A 23449-nucleotide genomic window follows, 5' to 3' on the forward strand; every position below is an offset into this window, starting at 1 on the left:
CCCATTCAGTGTCCCACTGACAGGTGTGGCTTTGACATTCAAGTTCTAAGAATTTCAGTTTCACGACAGTACTAAAAAATATTTTCCCTCCATCCCCCAGCGATGAAAGAAAGGGAAATAAGGAGAAAAGCTGCTCTATGACCCATTTGGCAAAGTGAAGAATGGTGTACACTGCATGTCACACATTAATGACAATCAGTGAGGCTCACCTTCAGCAGAGAATGAGGATGTTTTATGTGCGTTGTGGGGTGTGTGTCTGTGAGTGCCGATTCACTCATTCATTCAGTAAATGTTTGTTTAGTATGTTCCACATGCTGGACATTGCTATAAGCAATGGGGATTTCACAATGAACACAAAAGAGCCCTGCCTTCATTGAGCTCACATTCTAGACAATATAAGCATATCGAATGTCAGATGATAATAAATATAGTGGAGAAAAATAAAATAGAATATTAATTACTATGTTACTGGGAAGGGGTATTAATAGCAAAGGGACAGAGGGGACAAGGAAAGAGGTAGGGAGAAAGTGTGTTCTTTAGTAGCTTAAGCTAAAAAAGCTTTTTCCAGTCAGGTGAACTATAATAAGGAAAGGAATTTTCATTCAGCAATCAATTGTAATATTAATAGATATAATAATAGATACCAATTACTGAATCACTACTAAGTGACTGTCGCTATGCTGAGCATTATTTCATTTATTCTTCACAATAACCTTGTTAGTGTGACACTTACAGGTGCAAAGGAAAGTGAGGTATCGTAAGAAAAGAGAGAGAAAGGAAGGAGAGAGAAGCCAAGGTTCAGATAAGTCAAGTAGCCAGTCCAAGTGATCTTACGCAAATGTACAGAACGTGGATTTGAGTGCAGACACTCTGACTCCAAAGCCTGCACTCTTAACCCAGACACTGGGTTGAGGTACAGAGATAAATAAGTCATGGACTCTGCCTTGGAATTGCTCATAGTCTAGTAAGAGAGACAGACTCGTAAACAAATAAATCCAGTGCAGTGATAGGAGCTATAATAGAGGTATAATAGCGTTAAGGAGACACAGAGGAAAGAGTGACTAAGTGCTTGGCTGCGGGTGGGGTGAAGGGTCATCAAAATGCAGACATATTCATTTGTGCTTATGTAATTTATTGCTTTCGCTGGGCCTGGTTACTCACAACGAATCTGCAGTTCCCTCTAAAACCTTTTCCGGTGGATTTCCCCAGTCTGTCTTCACAGGTTGTGGTTTGTCAGCCTCATCCTGAATGCAATAAGTAGTTCTGACACAGAGCCCACATAAACTCTTTAAAGCCACTGTGGAGAAGGAAGGGAAATAACAAGAGAACAGTCTACCTTAACCACCTTTATAAAAGGCTGAGGAATATGGCAACGATGTGAATTAAAATGAGATGACCAGTAGAAGGGAAAAGAGGAAAAAATGCTGGCAAAGCACCTGAAAAAACTCAAGGGCATGTGTATTGTGATCCAAGGTGGCTGACAACAATTACTTAGAAAGTAAAACTATATTCCATGAAGGTCCTTATTATCTAGCACGATTTGCGTTAAGCCTCCATTCTTAACCTAGGTCTGCAAATGGGATTCACAAAATTCATGAATTCCCTGAAGTTGTATGCAAAACTCTATGTACCTGCTCTGCTTTTTTTTTTTTTTTTTTTTCTTGAGACAGAGTCTCTCTCTGTTGCCCAAGTTGGCGCAATCTCGGCTCACTGAAAGCTCCGCCTCCCTGGTTCACGCCATTCTCCTGCCTCAGCCTCTTGAGTAGCTGGGACTACACGTGCCCACCACCACACCATTTGTTTCTGTATTTTCAGTACAGACGGGGTTTCACCATGTTAGCCAGGATGGTCTCAATCTCCTGACCTCGTGATCCTCCCGCCTCGGCCTCCCAAAGTGCTAGGATTACAGGCGCGACCTGCTCTGCATTTTCTAGAGATCCCAAGAGTTCACCCAAATTTCGAAACAGTACATGTTCTCCAAATAGGTTAAAAGCTATGTGTTAAATACTTTCAGAACTGCTACTCCAGTAGATTTAAGTATTTTAAAGAGCCTGGCATAATTTAGAGGGTCCAAAATGTCTAAGTGCATCATTAGATATCATTGTTATTTATTGCCTTTACCAATGTTTGCAAATTACTAGTGCTACTTAGACACCCTACATATGAATATAAGGCCTTACCATGACAACAGGGCTTGCTTTTGATTATGCTGTGTATAGTTGATCTTTTATCTCTCTTTTGGAACTTCTTCGTAGATTCACTTTTCAAAGAAGCTGTTCACTCAGTATTGATTCTCAACCTTTTGTGGCGGGGGAGGGGAGGTGAGTATTTGATTAGGAATATTACAATACCCATTTGGTGTTTTCAAACCGACCTCTCACCTGACTCTTTTCCACTCCAAACCACTATTTCAGTCCTTACTATTCATAACTCAAGTTATTTATCTGTTGATACATTCTCTTCATGTATATTTGGATCACTTTAGGCACAACATCTTAAATTGTATTTTGGTTAGATGCCTCTTTATTACATTTGATTTATAGTTATTGAAAATGTTTTGAGGATAGTGGAGAATCTTCCACCTTTTTACTGATGCTGCTCAATGACAAATTTGCCAGAGGTTGAAATGTCCTACCTACTAATCATCAGCCTAGCCACTTTTGGTTAAGCACCCTTTGTGGGTTGAAGAAAAGAGTTAGGATGAGAAAGCTTACCACCTTTGTGGGTTGAAGAAAAGAGTTAGGATGAGAAAGCTTACCACCAGATGTATCATTCTAATCTCCACCAGGAAATGCATTCTTAAAACTAACTTTGACTATTTTCTCATGTATTTTCTATTGACAGGCAGAAGAAAACAGATCTAGGATGAGAATGCGAACTTAATGATTCCCTACTGCTAAATAACAGTAAATCTGGAAGAGATAAAAAGCTAGTATCGGCCGGGCGCGGTGGCTCAAGCCTGTAATCCCAGCACTTTGGGAGGCCGAGACGGGCGGATCACGAGGTCAGGAGATCAAGACCATCCTGGCTAACACGGTGAAACCCCGCCTCTACTAAAAATACAAAAACTAGCCGGGCGAGGTGGCGGCGCCTGTAGTCCCAGCTACTCGGGAGGCTGAGGCAGGAGAATGGCGTAAACCTGGGAGATGGAGCTTGCAGTGAGCTGAGATCCGGCCACTGCACTCCAGTCCAGGCGACAGAGCGAGACTCCGCCTCAAAAAAAAAAAAAAAAAAAAAAAAGCTAGTATCTATTAGCTTTTTGTAAGTACCAAAGGACAATATGCAGAGAAGAATTACATTAACAGAAAAATCCAGATGAAATCTAAGATTTGGACAATTCATTATCAACCAGAACATTTGCCTAGACTCTTCCCCATCAAAGAAGCCTTGCTGTTGTGATAAGAAGCAAGAAACCTATAATGATGGCAGATTATCAGAGCCTTTTGCTAACCCTGGTGAAAAACAACTCCAGATACGTAATTTTTCAGTCTACTATCTCTAAGCTAGGCTCAGACGGAAGAGTGCTGTCTACTAGATTAACCACATCCACTTCCAGTGGGGCTGGAGACATGGTTATGAAGCAATGGCTTGTGCAAATATTTTTTGATGAAATCACAGCCTGAAGTAGAAGAGCTGCTGGCAAAAATAATCTAAACAAAGATCCTGGCTGGTTTCCAATAAATAGCCTTCTTTCCTCAAACATTTAACACAACCTAAGACATCTGGAACTTGTAGAATCACTTTTACAGGTAAAACCAAAAATTTTACAGAATATTTGATTAACAAGATGACTCTGGGGTACACAAAGAAATCCAGAGATCAACTGCTATAGAATACATTTAATAAACAAGTAAGCAATTAAAAAGTCTACCTCCTGCCAACCTCAAGTCATTAATGATTCAGTGAAAACAACTCATTTTCCTATTTTCCTCTGTATATGCTTCATCAATAGAATTAAAATCTGAGGAAAAGGGGAACCCAAGTGATATTTGGTTATAGCTAGAAGAATAAACAACATTTTTCTCTCGCCCCGTGTGTATATGTGTGTGTGTGTGTGTGTGTGTGTGTAATCAGCTCTTACCTTTGAAACTCTAAATTTTATTGACCCTGTTATTTTTTAATCCCTCCCTGTTACAAATAGAAAGGCAGTCCTAGGAATGAATAGAAAATGAAGACTAAAATATTACCTGAAATTTGCATTCAATATGCATAGTAACAACTATTACAATAATGAGCCAGGACAATGCATTATGTCATTGGCAGGCAGAAAATTGTTATAAGTGGTTTGCAATATCTGTGGCTAATAATCTGGAAAAAAATGAGTCTAAAAAATAAATGAGATTTGTCAGATCTTTCAAATAAACATGTAAGAAGTTTTGTGTTCTATGAACTATTTTTTATGTTTACGTGTATATGGAATTTAGGAACTGAAAAGCCCTAAGGGGTCCTTTGACTATTTGGGGAGTGATTATTTGAATCATGTTTCTCTCCCCCAGTGACACTGTAAACACTGAGAGGGAAGGGATCATTATTATTTTTGCTCATGAATATATCCCATCCCCAGCACCTGGCACAGAGCCTGACATGTAATACGGGTTCAATAGTTACTGAATGAATAAATGGATCAATACATCCCTATTCCAGTTTCTTTTTGTCTTCATTATTCAGTTGAGAAAATTGAGGCCAAGAAAAGCTACACAGCTGTTATACTTCTAGTGGTTAAAAAAGTTAATAATCCTTTACCTTAATCAGTTTTGTAAATATTAAAACTTTAACATACATATAGTATAATGCCTTTGATGCTCTGTCTTTGGATTGGGCATGTGTTGAGGAGAAAATGTGGATACCTGGAAAACAGTCTGGCCATGTTTAAACAAACTGGTTTTTTAAAGTCGTCCTGCTTTCTTCTAAGAGGTGAGAGAACTTTGAGACAGACTTTTCAGCTATTTTTTTAAAAACTACAAAAATAGAAAATTGTTAAAGTACATATAAATAAAATAAATGCAATGCTTATGATGATGAATAGTTCTGACTGGCAGCATATACAATTTTTTATTTAAACTTTAAACCAATTCCCTTAGGCTCTGAACAGGGACCATAAACCATTAGTTTTTACTTTTCTTTTCTTTTCTTTTTTTTAATGGTATCTAGCACAAATTTGGCAGAGTAGACTTCATATTTACATATTTCTCTCTTACATAACTATAGACTTTACATGATAGTGTAAGCTCAAATTGTTTTCTGGGTTGGCCATATGAGAGTCTCTGCTGTCTTTCCTGATTGTAAACATCAGGCATAACTGATGAATTATTCTGTTTCTTTTGTGGGCTACAGTTTCTATATGTGACAAGTAAACTACCTTATGATATGAATGATAGATTATAGAATAGACTCTGAAGATAGTCTGGTGTTCAAATGATAGAATACAGAAGAGGTTCTGAAGCTCACCTGGAGTTCAAATCTTGACTTCATCAACTGGGTGGGTCACCTAGAGCAAGTTATCATATTCCCTTCCAGGTACACCCAGACCCTTTTGCACCTCAGGTATCTTACCAGTAAAATAGGATGATAATAGCACTTGACTTAGAGAGTTCCTACGAGGATTAATTGAGCCAATACATGTAAAATACTTAGGACAGCATTTAATATATAGTAAGCACTAAATTGATGTTAGCTATTGTTATTACCCTTTTATTAATCAAATCATTCATAAGGTTTTTTTAAATCTTAATAATTTCACTCATGTATTTATTCCTAATGTGAAAAAAAAGCTCCCTATCTCCCCAAAAAACGATAAAATGTGAATGGGTGTCTAGTAAAACTGTATGAGAATTACCCCTCCCCTGCTCCAGGTTTCTGTGTTGTCACCCTTGCTCCAGGTACAGGTGCATGATTTACTTGGGTAGAGTGGTCACAGTACTTTATACTCCCTGCCACCATGTTTGTACCCTAGACTTGGCATCAACTGAACAATGAATATCTTCCTACAACGATATCAATTGGCATTTAATTTTCTGTTGTCTGAAATACAAACTTACACAGAAGAGGTGTCCAATAAAAAAGATGTAGGTGATATTTTAAAAGATTGAGTAGATGTCAGAGAGGCACCTACTCAGTCTCTGAGTAGTGGTTGAGTGCATAGACTCTAAATCAACTTCCTAGGTACTTATCCTGACTCTACTGCTCAGCAGTCGTTTGACTTTGGACAAGTAATTTACCTCTCTGCCTCTGTCTTCTTCTGCAAAATGAAGATAGTTAACAGTATCCATTTACAGGGAAGTTTTGAGGATTAAATAAGTTAACATATGTAAGATACTTAGAATAGTGCCTGACACATAATAAAAGTTTTAGTTATTATTATATATTATTGAGATCTGAAATAATGGCGATATAGTGTAACAAAAAGAACAAAGGAAATGGCTCTTATCAAGTTGCTAAGATTTTTCTGTGTACAGAGGAAATAATTGATTAATTAAATGAGCCTCTTTGTAGCAAAGGGCTTGAATAGACATTGCTCCAAAGAAGATATACAAATGTCCAACAAGCATACGAAAAGATGCTCAAAATCACTAATCATCAGGGAAATGCAAATAAAAACCATAAGATATTGCCTCATACTCACCAGCATGGCACTACAAAAAGAAAGAAAGAAAATAACAAGTGTTGGCTATCGTATAGAGCAATTAGAACCTTGGTGCACTGTTGGTGGGAATGTAAAATGGTGTTGCCACTATGGAAAACAGTTTCTCAAAAATTAGAAATAGAATTATCATATAATCAGGCACTTCTACTTCTGAGTATATATCAAAAGAATTGAAATCGGGGTCTTGAATAGATATTTGTACACCCACGTTCATAGGAGCATTATTCCTAAGGGCTAAAAATTGGAAGCAACCAGAGTATCCATCAATGATAAACAGACAAACAAAATGTGCCATATACTTTAACATGGACGAAACTTGAGGACATTATGCTAAGTGAAATAAGCCAGTTATAAAAACAATAATACTATATAGAGTAGTCAAATGTATAGAAATAGAAGTAGAATGTTAGTTGCCAGAGCTGGGGTGGGAAGACTGATGGATACAGAATTTCACTTTGCAAGTTTAAAAAGTTCTAGAGATTGGTTTCACAACAACATGAATACACTTAACAACACTGAACTGTATACTTAAAAATAGTTAAGGTAGCAAATTTTATGTTATATGGTATTTTACCACAGTTAATAATAAATAAAAATTGAATTTTAAAAAGTACCTCTTCATAGTTCTGTAGGCAGCACAGTGCCTGATTAAGCTGTTACTAATATTGAATGAATGAAAATGTTACAAACCTAATGATAAAACAAGTAAAGGGTGAGGTAGTTCAAGGAGTTGAAACTGTCATGGAGTAAAGTAGAATCAAGTATCAAGCACTATGTACAAGATTTATGGTAAAGATTAAACAGACTACACAGTATTATGTAAAGCATGAAACCTATAAATACAGGTTCTAGTCTTGATTCATTTATACTTTTATTTATAACATATAGCAAATATTTGATAAGCACCTACCATTTGCTAGGCACTGTTCTTGTTCATCAGTGAACAAAACTGCCCTGCCTTCCTGAGGCTTATTTCTAGTAGGGTAGGAGAAGGTAGCAATATACAATTTCTAGTTCTAGCTGGATGTGTGACACCAGACAAGTCCCGCGAGTTTTCTGGGGTTTAGTTTCCTCATCTATAAAGCGATGTGCATGTGGCAGAGGAACGAAATGGTACTTTTCCTATATTCCACAAGATTTGAAAATTATTTTTAAATATGGGACAAGACCATAGAAAGCCACTAGGGGGCAAAATGAGTATGGAATAAACATTTTACTGATGTGAAATTGTAGAGACGAAAAGGAGAGTCATCCTTTATGCATCATTAAAAAAATAAGCAAACAGCAAATGTTGTGCATCATTATAAGTAGAGAAAGAGCACTATGGAATAGTTATCCAACCGTGTTTTAGTCTATGAGTAAATTATTTTATTTTGAGACCACGTTTTTATAGGGAAGAGCAGTGTGCAAGAAGAATACTTCACTAGTAATTGAATAACATTTCTAAATGTAGGTAATAACAGTAAGACTGTATCTACAGAAACACAAAACACCAATAAGTAGATTCAATACTGAAGTAGCCCTTTACTCACATGTTAGAATCTAATACATATTTAGAATTATTTCTTTCACATTTATTTTGCTTTGGTCTTATATCCACTGTTTTATTTTTTAATTTTTTTATGTTTTATTACATAAAGTTAAGGCATACAACATGATTTTTGATATACATGTACACAGAGAAATGATTGAAAGTGACAACTTAACATATCCATCATCTCACAGATACTCTGTGTATGTGTATGTGTTAAATAACAACAAACAATAATAACAAAGAAATAATAATAACAAACAGATAACTGGGAGTGAAGAAAGGTAAAAGGTAATTAAGATCACAATTGTACTTAATTTTAAGAAAGGTTTTCTTTAACCTGTCTCTGTCTGTCTCTTTCTATCTCTCTCTCTCTCTCTCTGACAGGATCTCCCTGTGTCAGCCTAGGCTGGAGGGCAATGGAACCATTATGGCTCACTGCAGCCTCAACCTCCCAGGCTCAAGCAATCCCCGGTGTGCTTGAGCTCTTACCACACACCTAAAATCTACTCTTTGAAAATGTCCACTATGCAATAGTATATTATTAACTATCACCTTCATAGCCCCCCTGCTGTACTTTGGATTTCAAGATGTGCTCATCCTCATTACTGCTACTTTGTACCCTTTGGCCTGCATATCTGAATCCCCTCTTCCCCTGGCCTATGGTAACCATCATTCTATTCTGCTTTTGTATATTTAAAGGGCTTTCTTTCTCTGTTTGCTTTTAGATTCCACATGTGTTTTAGTCTGTTTTCTACGGCTACAATAGAATACCACAGACTGGGTAATTTATATGCAATAGAAGTTTATTTGGCTTATCATTCTGGAGGCTGTGAAGTCCAAGAGCATGGTGCTGGCACCTGGCAAGAGTCATCCATGGTGGAAGGTGAAGGGTGGAAGTGACCACACAGACAGAAATGAATGGGGATAACCTTATTAGGAGCCCACTCCTGCCATAACTAACATACTCCTGCAATAACAGCATCAATCTCTTCAGAATGAGAGCTTAACCCTAGTGGCCTGATCACCATTTTTTGTTTGTTTGTTTGTTTGTTTTTGAGATGGAGTTTCACTTTTGTTGCCCAGGCTGGAATGCACTGGTGCGATCTCAGCTCACTGCAACCTCCACCTCCCAGGTTCAAGCTATTCTCCTGCCTCAGCCTGCAAGCAGCTGGAATTACAGGCACATGCCACCACGCCTGGCTAATTTTTGTATTTTTAGTAGAGATGGGATTTTGTCATCTTCTCCAGCCTGGTCTCAAACTCCTGACCTCAGGTGATCCACCTGCCTCGGCCTCCCAAAGTCCTGGAATTACAGGCATGAGCCACTGTGCCCGGCCCTGATCACCTCTTAAAGGCCTCACCTCTTAATACTGTTACAATGACCATTTGGTTTCCAACACATCAACTTTTTGATGGACACATCCAAACCATAGCAACATATAAAGGGAATCATGCAGTATTTTCCTTTCTATGTCTAGTTTATGTCACTTAACACGGTGTCCTCCAGTTTCATCCATGTTGCACAAATGGCAGAATCTCCTTCTTTTTAAAAGCCAAATAATATTCAATTATATACACAAACACCACCAACAACAATAAATTTTTTATTCAGTCATCCACTGATGGACATTTAGGTTATTTCCATATGTTAGCTATTTTGAATAATGCTGCAATGAACATGGGAGTACAGGTATCTCTATAAGATGCTGATATGATATCCTTTGGCTATATAGACCCAAAAGGGAATTGCTGTGTAGATACAGCTACTAACCAAACTAGACCTCTCGGATTACACAAGAATGTTCACTATTCTTTGTTTTTTGTTTGTTTTTTTTTTTTCACTTACATCCCATTGAGAAGTGGTGGTTTTAAAACATGTTTAAAAAATCTTTGCATAAAAAGTTGCAGTATAATTCTCTTTTCCTTGAATATGGGCCAGCTTTAGAGAGATGTTTCTAGCCAATAGAATGCATCAGAATATCATATGACTTCCAAGGATGATGTAGAAATGGTAATACAGCCTTTTTTGTTTTCTCTCTTTCAGGATTCTCTTCCCCAGACTACAGCCGCCATATTTGGAGGAAGCTCATACCACATGAAGAAACCACATGTATATGTTCTGTTTGAGAGCTCTGGCTGAGATCCCAACCTGCAGCCAGCATCAACAGTCACATACGTGAATGAGCCTTCAGATGAATTCAACATCCAGCTTTTGAGCTCCCAGCTGAAGTTGTGTGGAACAGAGATGAGCTACCCCCAACAAGCCTGTCCAAATTTTAGATTTTCAGGAAATAAAATGTTATTGTCATGGTTTTAATCCACCAAGTTTTGAGATTTTTTTTAATTTTTTTTTTTGTCTTTTTGGAGTTTTTTGTTTGTTTTTCTTTACAAGGCAACAGATAATTGGAATGAGGGATAGTTATATTGAGAAATATGGCAGAAGAATTTAAGGAAATGAACTACAAGGGGATTAAATGAGTGCTTCTGTGGTGTCCTGTTGGCATGGATCTACTTCCCCTTACCCTGAACAAAATAAAAAGTTCTCAAAGTATGCTATCCCTCAGTGTCTAATTCCAGGTGCACTAATGCTCAGGACTGTGGGTCTTAGAAATAGATAAATGTTTCTCATGTAGGAGCATCATTATCACTGACAGCAAGGATAGTCATTGGCAGATCACTGTAAACATTTCCCAAGCAGCAGATCTCCATATTAGAATATTTTCTTGGTTCAGACCTTCCAGTTCACAAAGAGTGGTGATCCTGACTTGTATGGAAGTGCAGTAATGACCTTATCAAGCTAGAAGCATTGAGGAACAGGAGCATTCTCCAGACAGAGGACTGATGGCTGTGAACATGCAAGCACCTGCAGGGAAGATGGCCGAGTAGAACTATGTTAAGCTTGAAAAACCATAGACAGGGAGGGTTCCAAGATGGCCGAATAGGAACAGCTCCAGGCTACAGCTCCCAGTGTGAGCAATACAAAAGATGGGTGATTTCTGCATTTCCAACTGAGGTGCCAGGTTCATCTCACTGGCGCATTTCAGACAGTGGGTGCAGCCCACCAAGCGAGAGCTGAAGCAGGGCAAGGCAGCGCCTCACCCAGGGAGCGCAAGGGGTAAGGGAATTCCCTTTTCGAGCCAAGGGAAACTGTGACACACAGCACCTGGAAAATGGGTCACTCCCACCCTAATACTGTGCTTTTCCAACGGTCATAGCAAATGTTACACCAGGAGATTATATTCCATGCCTGGCTCGGAGGGTCCCACGCGCACAGGGCCTCCCTCATTGCTAGCACAGCAGTCAGTCTGAGATCTAACTGCAAGGCAGCAGCGAGGCTAGGGGAGGGGTGCCTGCCATTGCTGAGGCTTGAGTAGGTAAACAAAGCGGCTGGGAAGCTCGAACTGGGTGGAGGTCACTGCAGCTCAAGGAGGCCTGCCTGCCTCCATAGACTCCATCTCTGGGGGCAGGGCATAGCTAAACAAAAGGCAGCAGAAACCTCTGCAGATTTAAATGTCCCTGTCTGACAGCTTTGAAGAGAGGAATAGTTCTCCCTGCACAGAGTTTGAGATCTACGAACGGACAGGACAGACTGCCTCCTCAAGTGGGTCCCTGACCCCTGAGTAGCCTAACTGGGAGGCACCCCCTAGTAGGAGCAGACTGACACCTCACACGGCCGGGTAGCCCTCTGAGACGAAGCTTCCAGAGGAACTATCAGGCAGCAACATTTACTGTTCAGCAATATTCACTCTTCTGAGCCACCGCTGCAGATACCCAGGCAAACAGGGTCTGGAGTGGACCTCCAGCAAACTCCAAAAGACCTGCAGCTGAGGGTCCTTACTGTTAGAAGGAAAACTAACAAACAGAAAGGACATCCACACCAAAACTCCATCTGTACGTCACCATCATCAAAGATCAAAGGTAGATAAAACCACAAAGATGGGGAAAAAAACAGTGCAGAAAAGCTGAAAATCGGAGTGCCTCTCCCCCTCCAAAGGAATGCAGCTCCTCACCAGGAACAGAACAAAGCTGGACGGAGAATGACTTTGACAAGTTGAGAGAAGAAGGCTTCAGACGATCAAACTTCTCCGAGCTAAAGGAGGAAGTTCAAACCCATCTCAAAGAAGCTAAAAACCTTGAAAAAAGATTAGACGAATGGTTCACTAGAATAAGCAATGTAGAAAAGTCCTTAAATGACCTGATGGAGCTGAAAACCATGGCACAAGAACTACGTGACGAATGCACAAGTTTGAATAACAGATTCAATCAACTGGAAGAAAGGGTGTCAGTGATTGAAGATCAGATGAATGAACTGAAGCAAGAAGAGAAGTTTGGAGAAAAAAGAGTAAAAGGAAATGCACAAAGCCTCCAAGAAATACGGGACTATGTGAAAAGACCAAATCTACGTCTGATTGGTGTACCTGAAAGTGACGGGGAGAATGGAACCAAGTTGGAAAACACTCTGCAGGATATCATCCAGGAGAACTTCCCCAACCTAGCAAGGCAGGCCAACATTCAAATTCAGGAAATACAGAGAAGGCCACAAAGATACTCCTCGAGAAGAGCAACTCCAAGACACATAATTGTCAGATTCACCAAAGTTAAAATGAAGGAAAAAATGTTAAGGGCAGCCAGAGAGAAAGTTCGGGTTACCCACAAAGGGAAGCTCATCAGACTAACAGCAGATCTCTTGGCAGAAACTCTACAAGCCAGAAGAGAGTGGGGGCCAATATTTAACATTCTTAAAGAAAAGAATTTTAAACCCAGAATTTCATATCCAGCCAAACTGTTTCACAAGTGAAGGAGAAATAAAATCCTTTACAAACAAGCAAACGCTGAGAGATTTTGTCACCACCAGGCCTGCCCTACAAGAGCTCCTGAAGGAAGCACTAAACATGGAAAGGAACAACTGGTACCAGCCTCTGCAAAAACATGCCTAAATGTAAAGACCATTGATGCTAGGAAAAAATTGCATCAACTAATGAGCAAAATAACCAGCTAACATCATAAGGACAGGATCAAATTCACACATAACAATATTAACCTTAAATGTAAATTGGCTAAATGCTCCAATTAAAAGACACAGACTGGCAAATTGGATAGTCAAGACCCATCAGTGTGGTGTATTCAGGAGACCTATTTCACGTGCAGACACACACACAGGCTCAAAATAAAGGGATGGAGGAAGATCTACCAAGCAAATGGAAAACAAAAAAAGGCAGGGGTTGCAACTAGTCTCTGATAAAAAAGACTTTAAGCGAACAAGATCAAAAGAGACAAAGAAGACCATTACATAATGGTAAAGTGACCAATTCAACAAGAAGAGCTAACTATCCTAAATATATATGCACCCAATACAGGAGCACCCAGATTCATAAAGCAAGTCCTTAGAGACTTACAAAGAGACTTAGACTCCCACACAATAATACGGGAGAATTTAACACCCCACTGCCAACATTAGACAGATCAACGAGACAGAAAGTTAAGAAGGATATCCAGGAATTGAACTCAGTTCTGCACCAAGAGGACCTAATAGATAGCTATAGAATTCTCCACCACAAATCAACATAATATACATTCTTCTCAGCACCACATCATACTTACTCCAAAATTGACCACATAGTTAGAAGTAAAGCACTCCTCAGCAAATATAAAAGAACAGAAATTATAACAAACAGTCTCTCAGACCACAGTGCAATCAAACAAGAACTCAGGATTAAGAAACTCACTCAAAACCGCTCAACTACATGGAAACTGAAGAACCTGCTGCTGAATGACTACTAGGTACATAACGAAATGAAGGCAGATATAAAGATGTTCTTTGAAACCAATGAGAACAAAGATACAACATACCAGAATCTCTGAGACACATTTAAAGTAGTGTGTAGAGGGAAATTTATAGCACTAAATGCCCACAAGAGAAAGCAGAAAATATCTAAAATTGACACCCTAACATCACAATTAAAAGAACTAGAGAAGCAAGAGCAAACACATTCAAAAGCTAGCAGAAGGCAAGAAATAACTAAGATCAGAGCAGAACTGAAGGAGATAAGAGACACAAAAAACCCTTCAAAAAATCAATGAATCCAGGAGCTGGTTTTTTGAAAAGATCAACAAAATTGATAGACCGCTAACAAGACTAATAAAGAAGAAAAGAGAAAGGAATCAAATAGATGCAATAAAAAATGATAAAGGGAATATCACCACGATTCCTCAGAGAATACTATAAACACCTCTATGCAAATAAACTAGAAAACCTAGAAGAAATGGATAAATTCCTGGACACATGCACCCTCCCAAGACTAAAACAGGAAGAAGTTGAATTCCTGAATAGACAAATAACAGGCTCTGAAATTGAGGCAACAATTAATAGCCTACCAACCAAAAAAAGTCCAGGATCAGACAGATTCACAGCCGAATTCTACCAGAGGTACAAGGAGGAGCTGGTACCATTGCTTCTGAAACTATTCCAATCAATAGAAAAAGAGGGAATCCTCCCTAACTCTTTTTATGAGGCCAGCATCATCCTGATACCAAAGCCTGGCAGAGACACAACAAAAAAAGAGAATTTTAGACCAATATCCCTGATGAATATCGATGCAAAAGTCCTCAATAAGATAATGGCAAACAGAATTCAGCAGCACATCAAAAAGCTTACCCACCATGATCAAGTGGGCTTCATCCCTGGGATGCAAGGCTGGTTCAATATATGCAAATCAATAAACATAATCCAGCACATAAACAGAACCAAAGACAAAAACCACATGATCATCTCAATAGATGCAGAAAAGGCTTTTGACAAAATTCAACAGCCCTTCATGCTAAAAACTCTCAATAAATTTGGTACTGATGGAATGTATCTCAAAATAATAAGAGCTATTTATGACAAACCCACAGCCAATAGCATACTGAATGGGCAAATCCTGGAAGCATTCCCTTTGAAAACTGGCACAAGACAGGGATGCCCTCTCTCACCACTCCTATTCAACATAGTGTTGGAAGTTCTGGCCAGGGCAAACAGGCATGAGAAAGAAATAAAGCATATTCAATTAGGAAAAGAGGAAGTCAAATTGTCCCTGTTTGCAGATGACATGCTTGTATATTTAGAAAACCTCATCGTTTCAGCCCAAAATCTACTTAAGCTGATAAGCAACTTCAGCAAAGTCTCAGGATACAAAATCAATGTGTGAAAATCACAAGCATTCTTATACACCAATAACAGACAAACAGAGAGTAAAATCATGAGTGAACTCCCTTTCACAACTGCTTCAAAGAGAATAAAATACCTAGGAATCCAACTTACAAGGGGTGTAAAGGACCTCTTCAAGGAGAACTACAAACCACTGCTCAATGAAAAAAAAAAGGACACAAACAAATGGAAGAACATTCCATGCTCATGGATAGGAAGAATCAATATCATGAAAATGGCCACATTGCCCAAGGTAATTTATAGATTCAATGCCATCCCCATCAAGCTACCAATGAGTTTCTTCACAGAATTGGAAAAAACTACTTTAAAGTTCATATGGAAACAAAAAAGAGTCCGCATTGCCAAGACAATCCTAAGACAAAAGAACAAAGCTGGAGGCATCATGCTACCTGACTTCAAACTATACTACAAGGCTACAGTAACCAAAACAGCATGGTACTGGTACCAAAACAGAGATATAGACCAATGGAACAGAACAGAGCCCTCAGAAACAATACCACACATCTACAACCATCTGATCTTTGACAAATCTGACAAAAACAAGAAATGAGAAAAGGATTCCCCATTTAATAAATGATGCTGGGAAAACTGGCTAGCCATATGTAGAAAGCTGAAACTGAAATCCCTTCCTTACATCTTATACAAAAATTAATTCAAGATGGATTAGAGACTTAAATTTTAGACTTAAAACCATAAAAACCCTAGAAGAAAACCTAGACAATACCATTCAGGACATAGGCATGGGCAAGGACTTCATGTCTAAAACACCTAAAGCAATGGCAACAAAAGCCAAAATTGACAAATGGGATCTAATCAAACTAAAGAGCTTCTGCACAGCAAAAGAAACTACCATCAGAGTGAACAGGCAACCTACAGAATGGGAGAAAATTTTTGCAAGCTACTCATCTGACAAAGGGCTAATATCCAGAGCCTACAAAGAACTCAAACAAATTTACAAGAAAAAAACAAACAATTCCATCAAAAAGTGGGCAAAGGATATGAACAGACACTTTGCAAAAGAAGACATTTATGCAGCCAACAGACACGTGAAAAAATGCTCATCATCACTGGCCACCAGAGAAATGCAAATCAAATCCACAATGAGACACCATCTCACACCAGTTAGAATGGCAATCATTAAAAAGTCAGGAAACAACAGGTGCTGGAGAGGATGTGGAGAAACAGGAACACTTTTACGTTGTTGGTGGGGCTGTAAACTAGTTCAACCATTGTGGAAGATAGTGTGGCAATTCCTCAAGGATCTAGAACTAGAAATACCATTTGACCCAGCCATCCCATTACTGGGTATATACCCAAAGGATTATAAATCATGATGCTATAAAGACATATGCACACATATGTTTATTGCGGCAGTATTCACAATAGCAAAGACTTGGAACCAACCCAAATGTCCATCAATGATAGACTGGATTAAGAAAATGTGGCACAGATACACCATGGAATACTATGCAGCCATAAATAAGGATGAGTTCATGTCCTTTGTAGGGACATGGATGCAGCTGTAAACCATCGTTCTCAGCAAACTATCACAAGAACAGAAAACCACACACCGCATGTTCTCACTTACAGGTGGGAATTGAACAATGAGAACACTTGGACACAGGAAGGGGAACATGACACACCGGGGCCTGTTGTGGGGTGGGGGGAGGGGGGAGGGATAGCATTAGGAGATATACCTAACGTAATACACTAATGTAAACGATGAGTTAATGGGTACAACACACCAACATGGCACATGTATACATATGTAACAAACCTGCACATTGTGCACATGTACCCTAGAACTTAAAGTATAATAAAAAATAAATTTAAAAAATACCATAGACAGGCACAGAATCTGTTTGTTGTATATTGTGACTGGCACATGGTAGGTTCTCGATAAATCTTTGTTAAACGAATGAATAAATACCACAAACAACATTATTTTATGTCCTATAGTTGGGATACAAAAGTAAATAAAATATAACCTCGCTTCTAATAGAGTTTCTGACATAATTAGATGGTTACAATCACTTATTTATCATCTAATCTTTGTCACGTACTAGCTGAAAGGCAAAGACAAGACACAATGGTAAATCTGATACTAGCCATATTAGTAAAATCAACCAAATCCCTTGTTCTGATAGCTGATAGTCTTCTACCTACCATGTTGGCGAAGGAAGGATCCCTGTTCCCAAATAGTACAAGATGCATGAGCTCCTGATATACTCCACACTGGACAGGTGAGACTGGCAGCAGTTCATTAATCACATACACTCACAGCCTGGGAGAGAAGAGCCTGCACGCCATGCAGGGATACATAGTGGCTACACTCAGAAGTAGAGTGAATTAGCTGGGCCTGTGGTATATAGTATCTAGAGGATGAGTTGCCTCCTGGTTCCCATGGGGGGAAGGGGATACAATTTGCTTCTTTGAATAATTTTACCAGCTCATAAGAAAGCAAAACGACTTGGGCTGAGGCCTGAGTGGGGTGGCCGATAGAGGAACCTGCCTGGTGGGGAGCCTTTTCTGCTGGGTAGGGGACATATCTGGCAAGAGCAAGGGAACTCATGGCTAAACCTTTAGGACCCTGTGAGGGTCAGAAATGTCAAGGTATCACATGGAATTGTAGGTCTTACAACACATCCCTTCACTTCTCCTGGCCTCAGATCCTCATTTGTAAAGTCAAAGACTGGGGAATGAATTCTCTCAAGGTTCCTGCAAGTTTTAATTCTCTTTATTCTCAATATGTGTAGCCAGTTAAACGAGGGGTGTTTTGGTCATTTTCTGATGCACTTGCTGTCCTGATTGTTCTATGAAGATCAGTCTATTCCTGTTAACTTTAGAGTTATCTCAGTGAATTCAGGCCAATTTCCTAGGGGCCTCTCAAAATTTTAATATGAAGTTGAGACATTTCATTTCAGGGAGTGGGAAGGGGAGTGTAGTGTGTTATAATATTAGTACAGAAGTCAATTTTTAAATTAAAAGGAATAACTTTTAATTAGAGTCCAGAAAAGAAAGGATATTTATAAATCTAGAATCAAATAATATTTTAAATGATGTTAATCTTTCCAAAATAACATTTTAGCAAGAGTTAAGAAATGTTTATATTCTCTTCCAGAGAGGAAAATTCATTATCACAGACAGTAGGGGATTTATGATTTTCATTAAATTGTATAAAATTAGGACTGCAGGGCCAGGTGCGGTGGCTCACGCCTGTAACCCCAGCACTTTGGGAGGCCGAGGTGGGTGGATCACAAGGTCAGGAGATCGAGACCATCCTGGCTAACATGGTGAAACCCCGTCTCTACTAAAAATACAAAAAAAAAAAAATTAGCCAGGCGTGGTGGCGGGCGCCTGTAGTCCCAGCTACTCGAGTGGCTGAGGCAGGAGAATGGCATGAACCTGGGAGGCGGAGCTTGCAGTGAGCCGAGATTGTGCCACTGCACTCCAGCCTGAGTGACAGAGGAAGACTCCGTCTCAAAAAAAAAAAAAATTAGGACTGCAGAAGAAGAATAAAAAAGATCTTGACTGCCTAACCTAAAATCAAAAAGAAAAAAATGTGTTTGTCTTTGACTTCTAAATCTAAATGTGCAGAATTTAATTAAAATCAGACATTTGATTTCACATGTCTCTGTTTTAAAATAAAATAATCCTCATTTAAGGAAAAGTGTCAAGCATTACAATTAGTCTTAATAACAAAAAATAGTATCTAAGTACATTAAAAGCATTATGACTAAATAACTTTTTCTTCTATGGAAGAAAACTGAAAAATCAAAATGCCTGCTTTTATAGTTCTACTTTATATTTTTAAAAATCATCACAAGTGAACAAACTCAATAAAATAACATTGTTTAAGAATTGGCACTATAGACATTAAGATTTTCCTTTAGCAGGCTTTTACTTATTTATAAACATAATGGCCTCTTACTTTGTTTCAGAAAGTCTGATGAAAAATATTCCAGCATGTGTCTTTCTACAAGCATGGGACTGACTTTAAACCCAATGTAAAAAGTTTACTTTGGGCCAAGTGTTATACTAGACACCCAAAATGATGCAGTTGAAGACTCCATTGCTACAGATTTGATTCAAAATATATGCCATTCTGCAACGGTGACAACCAATTGACATTGACATGAATAGCTATCAAAGTGAAAAAAAATCAGATTATTGTTTTTTTGAGCATGTGTATAGCAAAAAAACTCAGTCTATATTGGGGCAAAAGAATGCAGTAACATCATAAGGCTGGTATGAATTCTACTGTACATCCCTCAAAAGATATATTGAAGTCCTTACTCCCAGGACATCAGAATGTGACCTTATTTGAAAATAAGATCTTTACAGAGATAATCAAGTTAAAATGAGGTCATTTTGTAGGTGCTAAACCAACATCACTGGTGCTCCTAAAAAAGGGAAGCTTGGACACAGAGACAGGCATACACAGAGAGACTATGTGAAGACCATGTCAAGGTGAAGGCAGAGATGGGAGTGATGCATCTACAAGCTAAGGAACATCAAAGATTGCTTTCAAACCACCAGAAGCTACAAAAGAGGCATGCAGCAGATTCACCCTCACAGTCCTCAGAAGGAAAAAACCTTGCCAAAACCTTGATTTCAGATTTCTAACCTCCAGAACTCTAAGACAATACATTTCATTTATGTAGACCACCCAGTTTGTGGTACTTTGTTGCAGCAGCCCCAGGAAACTAATCCAGTCTGAATACTATTTTTTTTCAAACCATCGCTTTAGTCTCATCCCTTCCATTCCTCAACAGCAGTAAAATGTTCCTTCTTACTAATCATTTCTGCACAAATTACAATGATATAGATATGACAGCATGACAGTTACTGTGGTTCAAGCATTAACCTTCTTCAAAATAACTCTAATTGAGAGAGTCGTGAGGAATTCTTCTTCTCCTTTTTTTAATCCTGGAAGAAAACCCAGAAAATACCCTTCTCAACACTGGCCCTGGCAAAGAGTTTTTGAGTTAAGTCCCCAAAAGCAATTGCAACAAAAACAAAAGTTAACAAGTGGGACCTAATTAAACTAAAGAGCTTCTGCACAGCAAAAGTAAACAATCTACAAAATAAAACATTTACAAAGTATGCATCCAACAAAGATTTAGTAACCAGAATCTATAAGGAACTTAAATCGATAAGAAAAACAAATAACCACATTAAAAATGGGCAACAGATATGGTCATGAAGAATTCTAACAGAAAAATAGAAAAAGTATACTGCCTAGAGGAACCTAAACCATAATATATCAAGCTTGCAGTAATTTTCAAGCTGCTCTCCCGTTGAATGTAATAAAACCTGACACATATATGATTTCAAGAAACGCTATATCTTTAAAAATTGTTATGGCTATTATTTCACTTGCCTGGGACACTGCCTTTTTCTTTCTTTGCAAATAAATATGTTTTCCACAATATAAATCATCTTATGCTCTGTCTCCTGTGTTTTAGGGGAAGAGAGGAGAGAAAGGTAAGGCAGAAAGATGGACACTTTTTATAGTATTTGAAATAAGATGAAACATACCAAGAAAATAAAATATGAGAAGTACTGTTCACAATTTTCAAGGATAATTGCCCTAAATATAGGTGGTTCTTAAAACAGTACTTATGAGACTAAAATTTATAATGCAGACAAGCCAAATTTGAAAAATCTTGGACAGAGATAAAAAAGCATATTTTAATACACTCCACCTTATCAAAAAGCAAATTATAATATAATACAGAATCTGCAGGGCAAATAATAGAGTGAACGTTTATAATTGATCTTAGATGTAGTTAGCTTGTTCAAACCCAATCCTTACAGCTTTTAAAAAGTCGATTTCTCCTGAAGAAATAGTATTGCTTCTGTAGCTACATAGATTCAACAATAATTATTGCAAATATTTATTGAATACTTAGTACTTAGACACTTATACTTGAGTACATTATGTCATATAACCCTTCTAGCAATGAACACTCTTATCTTGCTTTTACAGATGAAAAAAGTGAGGTACAAAGAGTTTAAATACGTTACTGAAGCTCCATGGCAAGTAAGTAGTACAGAATGTAAATCCATGCAGTCTGGCTCCAGGGCCTGTACCCTTAACCACTATGCAATATCAATTAACATACATGACTAATGTAACATAAACTTAAACATAAGGTTTAAATATTATTTGCCCAATGAGAACATTACAGAAAATATTTTTTATCAATTTGAATATATATACATGTGGAGATGTAGATGCAATTATCAAATGTCTAGTTGCAATTTTATTTTGTTTTATTTTATTTTTTTTTTGAGACGGAGTCTCGCTCTGTCGCCCGGGCTGGAGTGCAGTGGCCGGATCTCAGCTCACTGCAAGCTCCGCCTCCCGGGTTTACCGCCATTCTCCTGCCTCAGCCTCTGAGCAGCTGGGACTACAGGCGCCCGCCACCTCGCCCGGCTAGTTTTTTGTATTTTTTAGTAGAGACGGGGTTTCACAGTGTTAGCCAGGATGGTCTCGATCTCCTGACCTCGTGATCCGCCCGCCTCGGCCTCCCAAAGTGCTGGGATTACAGGCTTGAGCCACCGCGCCCGGCCTGCAATTTTAATTTATATGGATTTCAGTAATCACATTTTAGATAAATTAGGATATTAATCAGAATTATTGACTTTTCTACATTCACATTTCATAACACAATAACAATACAGCCTAGTGGTTTAGCATAAGGACTCAGGAACAAGTTCAAAATGTCTAGTCTACTATTTTCTAGCATAATAATGTTTAACAAATTACTTACTCTATTCTCAATTTCCTCATGTGTCAAATGGGAGTTATAGGGCACCCACCTCATTGGGTTGTAAAGAGGAGCAGTGATTGAGTTAAAAAGTATAAAGTCCTTAAAGAAGTGCTTGGCACACAAATGCTTGAAGTATATATAGGTGCTAACTGTCATATTTTTCAAATCCTTCATTTTTACCTTTGGCATGAGTGGCTTTGCCATCATTAGAGCCCACTGTGTGTTCTCGCATGCTGTTTTTCATATTATCTCCCTTACTACCCAAGTTCTTTGAAATATAGACTTCCAGTGCTCCAGTGCTTCAGTGCTTTCACTGAAACTGATATTGCAAGCCACAATAGCCATTCACCTGATATTAGAAAGGTTTATTTGTTAATTAAGAGGGTATTTTTGATCTCTGCAATGAAAATATTTACAGTATTTACAATATCACTTATATGTTATCTTTAAAAGACTTTTTTTTTAACAACATGCAGCACTTCCAATACTGACGTAAAGCTTCTAGGAATAGTTATAAAATTAGGGTTAAATTTCTTTGCCTTTTAAAAACCAGTTATATACAAATGCCATTACAGGCAAATCTGTCTTCTCAAAACTATTCATTGTTCAGAGTAAAATAATTGAAATAACAGAAGCAGAATTTGAACAACCTAGTATGGAAGACTTGATGAGGAAACTCTTTGGTAAAGGAAAAAAGATAATTTGGAAGAAATATAATTGTCATATTTGGAAAAAGAGGTTACATAATTAATATGCAGGGACAGTGAAAACAAACACTGGCACTTATTTGGTTTTTACCGTAGTTGTCAGGTTTCATTGTGGAACTTGACTGAAATACACAGAGCTGCCAGATCTCCATTTCATGTGGTGCTTGTGGATATAGCTGAAGGTAGGAGAAAACTGCCCATGTTCAAACCATAATTTTCTGGCACAATTTTCCATGGCATATTAACTGAAAAACAGAAGGGAAAGAAGGCAACTCTAAAGTATCTTAGTTTCAGAGCCATACTAAGAAAATGAAGTTGTTTTGTGTGTGTTTGTGAAATATGTAAAAGTGTTAGTGTGTATACTAGCATGACTGTCTTAACTAAATGATATTACTCATTATTAGGATGTCCTTTCCATTTTTGTTTTGGTGATGGATACATTAGGTCCCAAGGAAGGACTGTGCAGCTATTACAGCTCCAGCTCATGTTGCCTCATCTCTTGACCTAGGTGAGGCTTTCTACTCCTGATAAAGCCAACTGGGTGACTATAACAGAGGACGGCACATCTATCAAGGACTC

General features: G+C 38.3%; 1 protein-coding gene across 1 annotated transcript in view; it reads right to left on the minus strand.

Moving 5' to 3' along the window:
* Window positions 1–23449, minus strand: part of KCTD16 (potassium channel tetramerization domain containing 16) — a 322902-nt gene that overhangs the window by 296286 nt on the left and 3167 nt on the right. Inside the window, exon 2 of the mRNA XM_033180784.1 lies at window positions 22939–23115. The gene's annotated coding sequence lies outside the window, so the exon portion shown is untranslated. The remainder of the gene's footprint in view (window positions 1–22938; window positions 23116–23449) is intronic.

This window comes from Trachypithecus francoisi, unplaced genomic scaffold (assembly GCF_009764315.1).
Source record: "Trachypithecus francoisi isolate TF-2019V2 unplaced genomic scaffold, Tfra_2.0 Lachesis_group2, whole genome shotgun sequence".
Classification (NCBI taxonomy): domain Eukaryota; kingdom Metazoa; phylum Chordata; class Mammalia; order Primates; family Cercopithecidae; genus Trachypithecus; species Trachypithecus francoisi.